This window comes from Schistocerca serialis, chromosome 1 (genome assembly GCF_023864345.2).
Source record: "Schistocerca serialis cubense isolate TAMUIC-IGC-003099 chromosome 1, iqSchSeri2.2, whole genome shotgun sequence".
Lineage (NCBI taxonomy): Eukaryota > Metazoa > Arthropoda > Insecta > Orthoptera > Acrididae > Schistocerca > Schistocerca serialis.
This window is the reverse complement of record NC_064638.1, coordinates 26,091,419-26,108,719: the sequence shown is the minus strand read 5'-3', so window position 1 is coordinate 26,108,719 and position 17,301 is coordinate 26,091,419. Positions and strand designations below refer to the sequence as shown.

The following is a 17,301-nucleotide window of genomic DNA, read 5'->3' as shown; positions in this document are numbered from 1 at the left end:
CCCATACTGGTGATCAAAGGAGTCATCGAAGAAGGAGGCAGCATAGGATGGGTGGATATGCATGGCACACAAATGGCATGCATATCTGTCAAAGAGAAAGTCACTGTGGTAGGACAACAATAGTTCAGCAGCTTCTGCATACAGATTCTCAACCGAGCTACTGTAAAAGGTTCCAGTTGCACAAAACGGATGCCATGATGGTGGATAGTACTGAGACGGTCTAAGAGGGACGGACATGCAGATGGATAAACAAAGCACCCATAGTCTAGCTTTGAATGGACAAGGGACCGATACAAACTGAGGAGGGTGGTTCGATCTGCACTTCAGGAAGCTCCATTTAGGAAGCGTAGACACTGAGTGGCCACATACAGCGGGTTGCCAGGTAAGACACATGGGAGGACCAAGATAGTTTCCTATCGAGCAGGAGGCCCAGGAATTTCATAGTTTGAACAAACAGAAGAGCAACAGGGCCAAGACGTAAAGATGGTGGGAGAAACCAACTGCGCCACCAGAAATTCATACAACCAGCTTTGTCAGTAGAAAAACTAAAGTCATTGTCAATGCTCCATGAGTAAAGATGATCGAAATAGTGCTGAAGACACTCTTCAGTGAGAAAGGTCCATGGAGAACTGCAATAGATGGCAAAATCGTCAACAAAAAGGGAGCCTGAGATGCCCAGCAGAAGACAGGCCATTACTGGGTTAATGGAGATAGGAAAGAAGACAATGCTCAGGACGGAACCCTTAGGCACACCGTTTTCCTGGCTCAAGGTGTCCGACAAGGAAGAACCCACACGTATCTTGAAAACTCTATCTTTTAAAAGTTCCTCAAGAAAACGGGGCAGGCGGCCATGGAAACCCCATATGTAGAGTGTACAAAAGATACTAGTCCTCCAGCAGGTGTCGTTGGCTTTCTCAAAATCGAAAAACATGGGCACAGTAGGGATTTCAACAGAAAAACATTCACGACATGGGTAGACAAAGTGACAAGATGGTCAACTGCAGAATGGCGCACTCTAAATCCATGCTGTGAATTGGTTAGTAAATTGCAAGACTCGATCCACCATACCAGCTGGGTATGAATCATACGTTCCATCACCTTGCAAATTCAGCTGGTGAGAGAGATGGGGCGGTAGCTGGAAGGAAGGTGTTTGTCCTTACCAGGCTTAGGTGTGGGTACGACAGCAGCTTCACGGCAGCATCTGGGAAACATGCCCTCTGCCCAGATGTGGTTGTACATATTAAACAGAATGTGCTTGCTCGCAAGAGAAACGTGTTGCAACATCTGAATGTGAACAGCGTCTGGCCCTCGGGCAGAGGATCAGGACGAAATGAGAGCATGATCTAGCTCCCTCACAGTAAAGTCTGCATTGTAGCTTTCAGGATTCTGAGAAGAGAAGGGTATAGCCCGAGCTGCCTCCACTTGTTTCTGAAGGAGTCAGGCAGTACGACAGTGGGAGCAGCTTGAAATCTCTGCAAAATGGCAGCCCAAGGTGTTGGAGGAAGCAATAGGGTCCATGATGACATCGTCTGCTATAGTCATGCTGCAAATTCAGGAACGGACTTTGATCCCACAGGGCCATTGGGGGTTGGCTCACACGACTGAAGAGGGAGTGGAACTGTTGAAAGAAATCTAGTTACATTTTTTGTATCCTGAAGAATGTGACGACACAGTGCACACAGCTGTTTATAACCAATGCAGGTTGCTATTGTAGGACGACAGTTAAAAACAAGGAGAGCACATCTCCATGTGCTAACTGTGTCACGGCACACCCCAGTCCGCCAGGGGACTGGGACGGGTAATGTTAGTAGGATATTGTACATGGTCATCACAACTGGGGAAATGTTTGTGAAAGGTCGCCAAGGAGAAGTACAGTCCCCAGTCGGCCTTAGTAAGCTGCCATTTGGGTGTGCACGAAGGTGGGGTAGGAGTCTGGAAACAGATTGCACATGGGAAATGGTCACTTGACTATGTGTGAGAGAGAATGGACCACTCAAGACAATGGGCAAGATCGGCAGTGCAAAAGGATAGGTCCAAATGGGAATAGTTGTGTGAGCAGTCTGAAAGGAACGTGTGTGCTCCTGTGTTAAAGCAGAAGAGATTAAGTTGATTAAGAAAGTCAACCTAGTGGGCATTCTTTGATAGGTTCTGGGAGAACCCCAAACGGGATGATGCGCATTAAAGTCACCGAGCAGCAGGAATGGGTGAGGTAGCTGCCAAATAAGCAGGAGGAAGTCTGCCATGGTGACATCAAATGATGGAGGGATGTAAACGGTACAAAGGGAAAAGATCAAGTGAGAAAGGAAAAGGCAAACACAATAGCTTGATAATGGGTAGCCAGGGTGATGGGTTGACTATGAACATCATTCCGTATGAGGAGCACGACTCCCCCACGAGATGGAATGTCGACCTTGGGGTGATGGTCAAAACAGACCGGGAAGACATGTGAAAACTAAAAGCGACTGTGACGACACAATTTCGATTCCTGAAGGCAGAGAACAAGTGGATGCTGTGACTCTAAAACCACCCATAAATCTCTTTGTTGGATTGAAGGGCGATAACGTACCATCGGAGAATTCATGATGAGGAAAAAATGAAGGGGTGTCACCTTGGCAGCTGCTGAGTGCCAGCCTGTGAAGACTCGCTCCTGCAGGGCACAGAGGCAGGAAAATCCTGCTCTATGAAACCCGCAAAAGTGTCACCATTCTTATGCTGTTGGCCTGTGGAGTTCAACGCAGAAAAACAGTTGGAGATGCACACTGGCGACACGGAGGCCAGCCAGGCGAGGGTATCACGTTGTGACGCTGTCAACGGGGGTCTTCAAGTTGGTGAAGGAGACGACCGTTTGCCTTTGTTGGACTACTTCGAATCTTTCCAGTTAGCAGAGGAAGACTCACGTGTTGGTTGGCTGGAGGAATATAGGAAGTCTTCACGGGGTCATTCCTTCTGTCCTTTCCAGCCTGCCTGTCATGTAGCTCGTGACTTCGCCCCATGAGGCGAGAGTTTTATGGCTTGTTGCACAGCTGGACAAGGAGAGCTGAATTTGAGGTCACATGTCTGCTTGGCCATGTCCTTCATGTAGTGAGTAGAAGCAAGAACAGTACTAAAAGCACCAGACGGTAGAATGTAGGGTTTGCGACTAGCCAATAACTTGTAAGCGACCAGGTAAGATACTTTTTCATTTACCCGGATCTCGTGGACAGCCCACTCATCAAGATACATGGGAAAATCTCGAGAGAAGGCAGCATGATCACCACTGCAGTTGACACAGCAGGGAGAATGAGACAGACAATCACCCTCATGAGCATCCCTACCACAAGTTACACATTTGGCTGGGTGTCGACACGACATTCGAGTGTGGTTGAAACAATGACATTGGTAGCAGCGCATCAAGTTCCGAATGTACGGCCGGACTGTGGTAATTTCGTAGCGAAAATTCCCAAAAACATCCCAGACATGTTTCCCACGGGAGGGGGAAAAGAATAGCAAGAGGATAAACATGCAGCACGGAGGGGAAAAGATGCTGCAAAGGCTGGGGGGCCCATGGTAGCCAAGCACAAACCCGCCAAAGAGCAGCGATTCGAATGGGGGGGGTGCCTTACATAAGACCCAAATTAACACAATCCTGTGCCAAAATGTTCATATGAGAGATAACTGTTGTAACAAACTTCCCAAAAACCTAAAAGCAAATACTGAGATCAAAATCTTTGCGAGCCATGGCAGGACTGGCACCAGTAGTATCTCTGACATAAGTACGATCGATTTCCTAGTACAGAGGTTTGTCTTCGGGCTTGGGCCAGCTCGGGGTATAAGCGAGTGCCGACCACGAGTAAGGGGAACAACGCTTTGAGAACAGAAGGCGGCGGTGCGCGAGTTGACGACTGGCTGGTGGGCAGAAGCGAAGACGGGTGTCTGAGGCTGGGCGGTGGTTATCATGTGGTTATACTGGAGGTGGTGGGAGTTGCCCGGTGCTGTGGATTCTCCGGCAAACTCGTGAGCTGTGGATGTGGCCCCCTTCCTTTGAGGGACACACTGTTAAAGTCTTGCGAAGTGATGGGCTGACATCCGCAAAATCGCCCCGCATCAAGACATCCACTTAAGTACTCTTAATTACAAAGAGCACTTAGTTAACTATGATTGTAATCGCTCTTGGTACAGTAAGAGATTGCCGGACGCGTGATGTTATGTGTGTTCGATTTCATTTGATGCCTCTTACTAAGCGTGTGCTCTGCTTCCACATAATATTGATGTATTTGCAGAATGTTAGTTCATTAGCTATTATTAGCAAGTGTTTAATTTGCTTACGATATCTGTTAATCCATGTCAACATGTCCTCAGCGGGCAATATGAGTTTTTATTTCTAAAGATTACCATGTTGAGCTTTGCAGGCCCACTTAAGGTGGCCAATATGTGTGTCATTAACTTCTAGTGAGTGTCAGTTGTTGTTTAGCCTTGATTTTATTGTGTTAATTTACTGGTCAATTTTGAATGTTAAAGTTAAGAAAATTTTTTTTTGGCCTCCAGTTGTCGGGTACAGTCTGTGTTTCAGTGAGCTGAGACAGCGGGCAACTGAAGCGCAGAGCTTCCCTTTAGATTACAAGTTTGGCTTACGGGCGGTGGACTTCACCTGAGCTTGTGTGTTCCTCTTCGGTAGCGTTTGTTGGGTTCACATTTTGGTGGCCTACTCGACGTGGGGTTGCAAATGGAGCCACATCTTGGTTTGAAGTTAAGTATTACTACCCTCAGTCAGTTCCATCGTCTTACAAGCTTGGGCCTTACTTCTGTTATTACACACATTTATGATTGTACAAAGCAGTAACTTTCTATGCCCTAAAAGCCCATCTTACAAGCCAATGGGCATTTGAATAATTTTGTGGTTCGCTCTTTAAGGTTCTCTAGCCTAGTAATTTGCAAGATTGCCCAAGTTACGTTTTAATAAATATGTTCTAAGTATCTGTGTTAAAATTGAGGCTGTGTGCCCACTATTATTTTACATGTAATGTTGAAGTATCGGAATTGAAAGGATTTTAAATAACACGTCTTAACTAGAGTTTTTTTGTTAAAGTTATGGTCAAGTTCAGCCTTAGTGTCTTCTGTCAATACTTACATGAGAGTGTTGCTAATGGTTTATTAGTTTATTAATGATTTTGTGCAATGAGTGTTTTGTAAATAATCTTGTTCGAGTGGGATCTGTCAGGTTTTATGTGAAATTATTTTTGGTAGTTAATAAACACAATGGAATTGAAATGTTCACATATTGGGTCAGCCCTCCCACTCCTTTTAGATTTGAAGGTTAAACAAAGCAGGTGTTAAGTAAAAATGTTCCACGTTGGAAAATCTTTAGAGTCATATTTACAGCCTCACTGTTTTTACTCAACTAAAGAATATTGAAAAGTGTATTGTTTGTAATCTTAAATATGTATGCATATAATTCATTTTCACCTCTGTATATATTTGAATAGACTTGCCCAATGTCTTATGCAAAATATGCTTCTGTATAGAAAATGACCAGTAAATAAATACAACACAATACCATCAGAAGAATAATAATACTACAAGAAGATTGGGCAACTACAAACCACTTTTCAAAGAAGTTGAAATTTTATCTTCCCACATTATGTATAAATATAAAATATTGCTATTTACATGTATATAAAAAAACAATTTCAATGACAATGAAGAGACACATAGCCAGAAACTATGTAAATTATGGAGCACCTCTACATAACATAGCTGGACTGCTTAGATGGCAAACTGCACAGCTGTTAACCACTTCGTATTTCAAATACCAGCTTAAAAGAGAAACTTAAGCAAATCATACAAGTACTCCTCGTAGGAAAACCTTTCTGTTTAGTCAGTGAGTACATACTAAATGCAAAAGGCATAATCCGTATCACTTCAGGCGCGCGCGCGTGCGCAGGGGGCAGGGGGCGGGGGGCGTCGGATGTTATTTAATTTAGCATATGTAAAAACTCAGAAGTAAGGAAGAAACACTTTTTTTTCATTTTCTCCAAAAAAATTCCTGCCCTGAGGTACAGGGCTCCAAAGATGGCACTGCAAACTCCATTTTGAAGATGCGAATTCCGGAAAAAAATTTTAAATGCTGTATATCTGTAGAAGTTCTAGATATTTTATTATAGTTAATTTTTATTTGAAAGATAATTGCTCTATAATTACAATGGTATGCTCATTGGACGTATCTGTCAAAATTCTTTTACTGTAGCCTTTTGAATTTTTTTTATAATTTACAGAATTTTTTTTTTTTGATAATGCCAATCCAGAAAAGTTGAGTTTTTTTCTGTTTATTAGTACCATGTAGTACTATATTCTCTGTCAAGGAGAGCTTCCACTTTTAAGTTGGACAGGTTTTATTTTAATTTTTAACTTTCAAGGGTATGTATGTCTTCACTGAAGTTGTTTCTTACTAATTTCTTTGTTACAATGTTTATTTCTATTGTCTTTGTTGCAGTTATTTCTTATCACTTTCTTTGTTGCAGTTATTTCTTTTTACTTCCATTGTTGCAGATTTTCTTACACTTTGTTGCAGTTTCTTGTCAGTTTCTTTGAAGTGGTTGCTCATTGCAAGTTTCTGTATTGTAGTTGTTCAGTGCTAATTTGTTTACTGAAGAGATTTCTAAAAACTCTGAGACCATCGAGTGAGTTATGTGTTTTCGTAAGGAATTTGCCAATTGACACAGTTGCAGTGTGTGTTGTGGAAATGACTGAAATGTCTTCTGACTGGGACCACAGGAGACTGAAGTATGCTGACTATTTGCATATCCATAACAGAGTGATATATGTTGTTGTTGTGGTCTTCAGTCCTGAGACTGGTTTGATGCAGCTCTCCATGCTACTCTATCCTGTGCAAGCTTCTTCATCTCCCAGTACCTACTGCAACCTACGTCCTTCTGTATCTGTTTAGCGTATTCATCTCTTGGTCTCCCTCTACGATTTTTACCCTCCATGCTGCCCTCCAATACCAAATTGGTGATCCCTAGATGCCTCAGAACACGTCCTACCAACCAATCCCTCCTTCTAGTCAAGTTGTGCCACAAACTTCTCTTCTCCCCAATCCTATTCAATACCTCCTCATTAGTTATGAGGTTTACCCATCTACTCTTCAGCATTCTTCTGTAGCACCACATTTCGAAAGCTTCTGTTCTCTTCTTGTCCAAACTATTTATTGTCCATGTTTCACTTCCATACATGGCTACACTCCATACAAATACTTTCAGAAACGACTTCCAGACAATTAAATCTATACTTGATGTTAACAAATTTCTCTTCTTCAGAAACGCTTCCTTGCCATTGCCAGTCTACATTTTATATCCTCTCTACTTCGACCATCATCAGTTATTTTGCTCCCCAAATAGCAAAACTCCTTTACTACTGTGTGTCATTTCCTAATCTAATTCCCTCAGCATCACCCGACTTAATTCGACTACATTCCATTATCCTCGTTTTGCTTTTGTTGATGTTCATCTTATATCCTCCTTTCAAGACACTACCCATTCCGTTCAACTGCTCTTCTAAGTCCTTTGCTGTCTCTGACAGAATTACAATGTCATTGGCGAACCTCAAAGTTTTTATTTCTTCTCCATGGATTTTAATACCTACTCTGAATTTTTCTTTTGTTTCCTTCACTGCTTGCTCAATATACAGATTGAATAACATTGGGGAGAGGCTACAACCCTGTCTCACTCCCTTCCCAACCACTGCTTCCCTTTCATGTGATATATATATATATATATGTTCAGGTTGGGAATAAGTGTTCTTATTGGAAAACTCTGTTTCAAAGTGAAGATGTTTCCAGTGACGGCTTTGTGTGTTCTAAATGTTTTGGAGAATAACAACAATGGTAGTATCTGAACAAGGTGATACCTCCCATGGTGCATATGACGCAGATTTTGCATCAATACAGGGAGAATTAAATACCCTGAATCAGTCAGCTACAGAGGTAGGTGTTAGTCCTGTTAAGAAACCGTGGTCAGTGAAGTTGAGTCATAAGCTCTATGCATCAAGAAAGCACAGAGAAATTACTAAAGCTATTGATGAATACTCTACAGCAAAACTGACCACACTCTTCAAAGTAGAAATTCCATCTTCAGAAGAAAATGAGCCAAAGCACTCTTGTACTTCTTGCCAGGAATTTTTCAGAAACATCAATTCAGCTATAGAATATCGTGCATCCTACAGTGAAAAGGTGCAAGTTTTAACTATTATTCCAGAGAAATTTTCAAAGAAAGCAACGAATCAAGAAATGTGAGGTCTGTAAAAGAAGTCTTTGGAAGACCAGATCGCTCTTATGGTCATCCCATAGAAGCAGCTCAAGTTCAAATAATGCAGTCATTTTATCTGGAAGATAAATGGGATTGTTCTCGCCAGAGTGCCAACAAAAAAGACACTATAACTGTAACAGCTAAAGGTCAAAAAGATGTGAAAGTGAAGAGGTACATGACTCGCAGTATTAAAGAAACTTTAGTAAGTTATAAGACCAACTAACAAACTATACAACTTCACATATTGGAAGATGAAAATTTTATGCACTACGACTTAAGTGGGTAGTTCCACACCCACATCGAGATGTCCGTTTGTGTGTGTACTGAGCGAATTTTGAACTTTGTGTGGTAACTTTGAAGAACTTACTGGAGCACGTGACATATGACACCTTGGTTGGGTGTGTGAAGTCATTAGTAGTCTGTGACGTAAAGTGAGAGACTTGTTTGTTTCAAGAACGTGGTTTCTGCCCTGGAAAGGGAGGACTATCTTTACAGACACTTGGACTGGAAGAAATGGCAGATAACTCTGCAGGAATTACACATGCGACATGGCAGGAAAATAAACTAACTATGAAAACTGTTGCCTTTGACAGTTTCCTTGATGAACTTGATAAATGGTCAGTGATAACAGTAACACACTAATATCTTAAGAAATTGCAACAACACATTACAGAAGTGAAAGGGTGTATGTACAGGCTGAAGAACTATGTTTAGTGCTTCACTGTGATTTTACTGAGAACTGGTCTGTAATTCCCCCACAAGAAGTACAAGGGTATCATTGGAGTATTGAACAGGTTTCAATCTTTACAGGAGTGACATAGTTTCAAAACAAGACCACAATGTTGCAGTTACAAGTGATGACACAGGACATGACTTAGCACAGCTTAGCTATCAAAATTCTTCTGCTGCAAACAGGGCCAGAGAAGATCATCATTATTTCTGATGGTGCTCTTATTCGTTCTGAAAATCGTTACCAGCTGTTTGAATCGAGTAAGTCACTTGTGCCAACTGACCGCGTACACAGAGCTACAGGTCACGGAAAGGGGCCTTGTGACAGTGTAGCAGGCCTGCTGAAGCGCCATGCTACAAAATATAATCTTTCCAGACCAAATACAGCTGCAATGCAGAATGCTGAGGATTTTACGAGAGTCGTGCGATCTTACACATCCACAGCCCTAATTCTTCTGTCCAAAGAGGAAATCGAAGAATTCCGTGAGCATAAAAAAAAAGTAGATTGGTCTAAACAAACAACTCCTGTGAAAGGAATTCAGAAGACATATATTTGGACTCAAAATTATGGGCGAACTCATAATGCACGAGCTTTCGTTCGTCTGGCCAACACCTCAGAAACACCAGGATAATATTCAGATTCACGACCTGAGAAGGTGGATATTTGTGGCATGTGTGTATGACAGACTGTGTCGATTGCAGAGATTCTAGGCACCAATTATGAGTTACATGCAACTGTAGTGAACTTCATGCTACCACATGGACCAACTGCTGGAATAGCACCATGGACCTTGCCGTTGGTGGGGAGGATTGCATGCCTCAATGATATAGATAGCCGTACCGTAGGTGCAACCATAATGGAGGGGTATCTGTTGAGAGGCCAGACAAATGTATGGTTCCTGAAGAGGGGCAGCAGCCTTTTCAGTAGTTGCAGGGGCAACAGTCTCGATGATTGGCTGATCTGGCCTTGTAACACTAACCAAAATGGCCTTGCTGTTCTGGTACTGCGAACAGCTGAAAGCAAGGGGAAACTACAGCCGTAATTTTTCCCGAGGGCATGCAGCTTTACTGTATGATTAAATGATGACGGCATCCTCTTGGGTAAAATATTTCAGAGGTAAAATAGTCCCCCATTCGGATCTCCGGGCGGGGACTACTCGAGAGGATGTCATTATCAGGAGAAAGAAAACTGGCGTTCTACAGAAAGGAGTGTGGAATGTCAGATCCCTTAATCGGGCAGGTAGGTTAGAAAATTTAAAAAGGGAAATGGATAGGTTAAAGTTAGATATAGTGGGAATTAGTGAAGTTCTGTGGCAGGAGGAACAAGACTTTTGGTCCGGTGAATACAGGGTTATAAATACAAAATCAAATAGGGGTAATGCAGGAGTAGGTTTAATAATGAATAAAAAAGTAGGAGTACGGGTAAGCTACTACAAACAGCATAGTGAACACATTATTGTGGCCAAGATAGACACGAAGCCCACGCCTACTACAGTAGTACAAGTTTATATGCCAACTAGCTCTGCAGATGATGAAGAAATTGAAGAAATGTATGAGGAGATAAAAGAAATTATTCAAGTAGTGAAGGGAGGCGAAAATTTAATAGTCATGGGTGACTGGAATTCGAGAGTAGGAAAAGGGAGAGAAGGAAACATACTAGGTGAATATAGATTGGGGCTAAGAAATGAAAGAGGAAGCCGCCTGGTAGAATTTTGTACAGAGCATAACTTAATCATAGCAAACACTTGGTTCAAGAATCATGAAAGAACGTTGTATACATGGAAGAACCCTGGAGATACTAGAAGATATCAGATAGATTATATAATGGTAAGAAAGAGATTTAGGAACCAGGTTTTAAATTGTAAGACAATTCCAGGGGCAGATGTGGACTCTGACCACAATCTATTGGTTATGAACTGTAGATTAAAACTGAAGAAACCGCAAAAAGGTGGGAATTTAAGGAGATGGGACCTGGATAAACTGAAAGAACCAGAGGTTGTACAGGGTTTCAGGGAGAGCATAAGGGAACAATTGACAGGAATGGGGGAAAGAAATACAGTAGAAGAAGAATGGGCAGCTTTGAGGGATGAAGTAGTGAAGGCAGCAGAGGATCAAGAAGGTAAAAAGACGAAGGCTAGTAGAAATCCTGGGGTAACAGAAGAAATATTGAATTTAATTGATGAAAGGAGAATATATAAAAATGCAGTAAATGAAGCAGGCAAAAAGGAATACAAACGTCTCAAAAATGAGATTGACAGGAAGTGCAAAGTGGCTAAGCAGGGATGGCTAGAGGACAAATGTAAGGATGTAGAGGCTTATCTCACTAGAGGTAAGATAGATACTGCCTACAGGAAAATTAAAGAGACCTCTGGAGAAAAAAGAACCGTTTGCATGAATATCAAGAGCTTTGATGGAAACCCAGTTCTAAGCAAAGAAGGGAAAGCAGAAAAGTAGAAGGAGTATACAGAGGGTCTATACAAGGGTGATGTACTTGAGGACAATATTGTGGAACTGGAAGAGGATGTAGATGAAGATGAAATGGGAGATATGATACTGCGTGAAGAGTTTGACAGAGCACTGAAAGACCTGAGTCGAAACAAGGCCCCGGGAGTAGACAACATTCCATTAGAACTACTGACAGCCTTGGGAGAGCCGGTCCTGACAAAACTCTACCATCTGGTGAGCAAGATGTATGAGACAGGCGAAATACCCTCAGACTTCAAGAAGAATATAATAATTCCAATCCAAAAGAAAGCAGGTGTTGACAGATGTGAAAATTACCGAACTATCAGTTTAATAAGTCATAGTTGCAAAATACTAACGCAAATTCTTTACAGATGAATGGAAAAACTTATTGAAGCCGACCTCGGAGAAGATCAGTTTGGATTCCATAGAAATTTTGGAACATGTGAGGGTATACTGACCCTACGACTTATCTTAGAAGAAAGATTAAGGAAAGGCAAACCTACATTTCTACCATTTGTAGACTTAACGAAAGCTTTTGACAATGTTGACTGGAATACTCTCTTTCAAATTCTGAAGGTGGCAGGGGTAAAATGCAGGGAGCGAAAGGCTATTTACAATTTGTACAGAAAGCAGATGGCAGTTATAAGAGTCGAGGGGTATGAAAGGGAAGCAGTGGTTGGGAAGGGAGTGAGACAGGGTTGTAGCCTCTCCCCGATGTTATCCAATCTGTATATTGAGCAAGCAGTGAAGGAAACAAAAGAAAAGTTCGGAGAAGAAATAAAAACTTTGAGGTTCGCTGATGACATTGTAATTCTGTCAGAGACAGCAAAGGACTTGGAAGAGCAACTGAACAGAATGGACAGTGTCTAGAAAGGAGGGTATAAGATGAAAATCAACAAAAGCAAAACGAGGATAATGGAATGTAGTCGAATTAAGTTGGGTGATGCTGAGGGAATTAGATTAGACACTTAAAGTAGTAAAGGAGTTTTGCTATTTGGGGGGCAAAATAACTGATGATGGTCGAAGTAGAGAGGATATAAAATGTAGACTGGCAATGGCAAGGAAAGCGTTTCTGAAGAAGAAAAATTTGTTAACATCAAGTCTAGATTTAAATGTCAGGAAATTGTTTCTGGAAGTATTTGTATGGAGTGTAGCCATGTATGGAAGTGAAACGTGGACGATAAACAGTTGAGATAATAAGAGAATAGAAGCTTTCGTAATGTGGTGCTACAGAAGAATTATGAAGATTAGATGGGTAGATCACATAACTAATGAGGAGGTATTGAATAGAATTGGGGAGAAGAGGAGTTTGTGGCACAACTTGACTAGAAGAAGGGATCGGTTGGTAGGACACGTTCTAAGACATTGAGGGATCACCAATTTAGTATTGGAGGGCAGCGTGGAGGGTAAAAATCGAAGAGGGAGACCAAGAGATGAGGGCTGCAGTAGGTACTGGGAGATGAAGAAGCTTGCACAGGAAAGAGTTGCATGGAGAGCTCCATCAAATCAGTCTCAGAACTGAAGACCACAACAACAACATATATCACTCTGTTATGGATATGCAAATAGTCAGCATACTTCCGTCTCCTGTGGTCCCAGTCAGAATACATTTCAGTCATTTCCACAACACACACTGCAACTGTGTCAATTGGCAAATTCCTCACGAAAACACAAAGAGGAACCAGCAAAATATATTAGAACTGTTCCAGAGATAACAGCATTTTAAAATTTTTTCCAAAATTTGCATCTTCAAACTGGTATGCGCATTGTCATCTTTGGAGGGCTGTATTTCGGAGCAGAAAGTTTTTAGGAGGAAACAAAGAAATATGTGTTCCTTACTTAGGCCTTCATTTTAAAATATGCTAAATGCAATAACATCCAATACTATGAAGGTAAGATTTTTTCTTAGCCTGCCTGGCTTGATATGGATGATGCCAAAAATTTGGATATAAGCATCCAGTGTGTGAATAGGCAGATTACGTAGTAGAATTGAAATGTTTACTTATGTACAGTGTTATTTTATTTAAAAATAACACAATTATGATATTGAACTGTATATGGACGGGTATTTTGAAAAACTGACAATGCAAATATGTAGTTAGATCTGATGCATGTATGTACATCCGAAGCTGCTAAATAGATAAATAAAAATCAATAGTTTCCAATACAGTTGGCAGAGTGATAATATGCTGACACTCTCCATCAGGTACCAACAAAAAATACAAAAATCTGCATCATGCATTTAAGACCCAATGGAGCATCAGAACTAGGTGAAGTGAAGTAGTCAAGTGCTGACAAAGTGACCATTAGCGATCACTCACAAGTGCATCCGTTACATTTTACGAAACAAGGAACACAAAGTATACTAGAACAATGCAAACAACGATATGTTGCAAGTGCACTCACACAAACAAGTGAACATTATTACTCAAATGTCTAAACTGTGCCAAATAATGTGGAAACAATTGAACACTGTGATCCAAATATCAAAATTGCAAATAATAGTGCAGAAGAAAACAGTCACAATCACCAGCAAAATGCATCACTCTTGCCCGATTGCTTGGGGAAACGTAATGAAGAGGCTATGTAAAGCTGCACTATGCTGCCTGTTGTAAGTACACATGCTTCTCAAACCTCTATAGTCGATTTACTTGAGAATTCAAAAATTACTGATAATCCTTGTAAATCAAATGACCCGTCAAAAGAAAACTGGCAAGAGGTATGCAACATGAAAAAGTGAAGACCTCCCAGAATGTCTCAAACAAATAATAATAACAAAGGAACAATAAGTGTTATAGGAATTGGATGAGAAATTGATATATTTTGTAGAGAGGAGGCAGCCTGGTTCCATTTGCACGGAGTAAAAAATGGCGCAACAACTGAAAATGGAACTGTTTTCTTGGAAAAGCGTTTCCCCCAGACCAGAAGAACTTCGCACTTAAGAAAGCAAGCGCAAACGGATTTAATTGCATTTTTTAAACCAGGTGTTGACTATAAACTACAGGATACTGTGTGACCTAAAAATGTATTTATGCAGTGTTTTTTTATTCAAGAGGAAGTACAACGCGCCAGTTCAATAATTATCTCACAAGAAAATGTCCCTATTGTTGTAGCAAACATAAATATCCTGTGCATCAGACAAAACTGAACAATTTAACCACCTTGGTAGACTAAGTCAAACCAGATGTTCTGCACATCAGTGAACACTGGCTAGCTGAGCAGGAAGGGGAATATTATAGATATGTGGAATATCTTGAAATGATAAGTGCTTGGTATCGTAAAACTACTTGTGGTGTGGTATCTGCCTATGCAAATAACTGTCTTATTATCCGCGAAGTTGACCTAAAAACGTTTTGTGTTGACCTGCATTTAGAGTCAGTTCCATTAAAACTGTGTTATGTACATATTGTTGGATCTGTGGACCATGTACCTAGAGGAGACTTTGTAACTTTCTCACCAAGATGGACAGCTGTTTGTGCTACCTAATGTGTAAGACTTCTAAAATTACGTTGTGTTGTGACTTCAACTTCCATTTAGGAGAAGACAGTAAGTTACTAAGGAGAAAATGTTCAAGTACTTACTGATCAGCTATGGATTTGTAACAGCTAACCATGAAACGATGACAGGAGAAGCTTGCCTCGACATGGTCATCACACATCTAAATACCTAGGACTACAAAGTAAGTGCTGTGGATCCACTGACAGCAAATCAAAATGCATTAGTTGTCCACTTAAACAGTCAAAGGAACCTTCATCGAAAAACCAGTATGTATACCTGCAATAAAAGAATTATAATGAAGGAAGCATTAACATCTTAAAAAATGTGCTTGCCAGGATTGACTGGAAGTTTGAAGGTGTAGGGCTGTGACCAAGTGATCCTTTTAAAGGTATTTTCCAGCTCCTGATAATAAATTTTTACAACTGTTTTTCCAGCAGTAACCATAAAGAATCCCTTCGATAAACTACAAATTACAAGAAAAATTGGCACAGACAAAGCACGGTACATTCCCAAGCTGGGAAACAAAGTGTGATGTTTTGCTGCCAAATGACAGAGTTAAAACAGCAACAGATACCAGGGCCAAAGATTTGTTTCATTACTATTATATGAAAGTTAAAACAATCTACAGGAACGAAGTAGACACAGCGAAGAACATTACATATGTCAGGTTCATTTCTGAAGCCCACAACCCACGCAAAACAGCTGAGGAATTGGTTAACGAAAACAAAAAAAGACTGAATGCCCCATTAAATGTTGTAACCTTGATGATTTTAACAAATAGTTTATTGATGTTGTTGGGGATAATCATGGACTAATTTCTATAATACCTACTCTAGCAAAAGTGATTGACACTGTCATGAAGCACCAACTGTTAGGTTATTTTGAACCCAACAACCTCTTCATGGATAACATGCACAGATTTTGAAAAGGGAAATCTACACTTACTGCAATTCTTAACGTAATAACAGAAATAATAGAAGCATTTGATGAAAAGAACTGCACTGTTTTAGTTCTTTGGGATTGAAGCAAGGCATTTGATTGCATCTCTTGTACTGTTGGAAAATTAAAAATTTTATGGCATAGAGGGTGTCGTTTTCGAGCCTCTGTCATGTTATAGAAGAGACAGGCAGCAGAATGTTTGTATCCACGTAGCAATGTCTTGTGAAATAGCACTAGAACATGGTGTACCACAGGACTCCGTACTTGTCCTTCTGCTCTTGATGATAACTGTCAATGACTAAAGTTTTGATTGTCATACCCTGCTCTTTTGCAGATGATACAACACTAAAGGATGTTGAAATTTTGTCTAAAGCAGCCAAAGAGTGGTTCAAAGCAAACAAAATGAAATTAAATGAAGACAAAATGCAGAAAATATTGTGCAGCATTGGTGACAGTGGAGACACAGCAAATGCTGATAGTGTCAAACTCCTAGGAATCACAACTGACAATAAGCTGACATGTACTGAACACACTGCAGATGTGTGTTCCAAGTTCTCAAAAGTAATTTATCTCCTCAAGAAGTTCAAATGTGCAATAACAGATCAGCACTTAATCACAATATATTATGCATTGTTCCACAATGGCATAACATATTGATTATTGCTGTGGGGACACACTACTGGAAGTAAAAACAGATTATTCCTACACAAGAAGGCTGTAAGAATAATATCTTCCAGCAAGAAATTTGACCAGTGTACACCCATTTCCAAGCAGTTGGGAATAATGACCATATTTAGCCAGTATGTTTTCAACTCTCTTGTCTATATGAAAGAAAATCAATTATCCTTCTGCAACAGACAAGAGATTCAAAACTACAACACACGAATAAAGCCGACATTGATATTCTGAGCTGTCGTGTAAGTAAGACACTGGACAGTTTTCCCACAGCACCCCTGAAGATGTTCAACGACCTACCACTTTATCTTCAAACATTGGCACTGAAGATGTTGTAACTAGGCTAACATGTATGCTCAAGCAACAGTCACTACATAAATTTTTCTCTACAAGTGGAATATTAGGTTGGTCAACATGATAATGTCACATATGAAACCATAAACTGGAAACATCTAAGAGCTGTAGAGTGTTGCTTATAACATTAGAGTTCTTGCTTCTTGTCTGTTATCTTAATTTCAGTAGTAGTTTTTATAGATAATCACAACGATGTGACACAATCGGTCAAGCCATGGCTGATGAATGATGACACAGGAATAGTAATGGTTACAGTATAGCAACAATGGATAAGATGGTGATGTGTGATGCACACAATAGAAGCACAGTACAACGTTATTACACTTTATACATACTACACACTCAGTAATTCATACATCAT

General features: G+C 40.6%; 1 protein-coding gene across 1 annotated transcript in view; it reads right to left on the bottom strand.

The window, feature by feature from the left end:
• The window catches only part of LOC126460978 (uncharacterized), a 47,042-nt gene that overhangs the window by 28,326 nt on the left and 1,415 nt on the right, over positions 1-17,301 (bottom strand). The gene's annotated exons all lie outside the window — the stretch shown is intronic.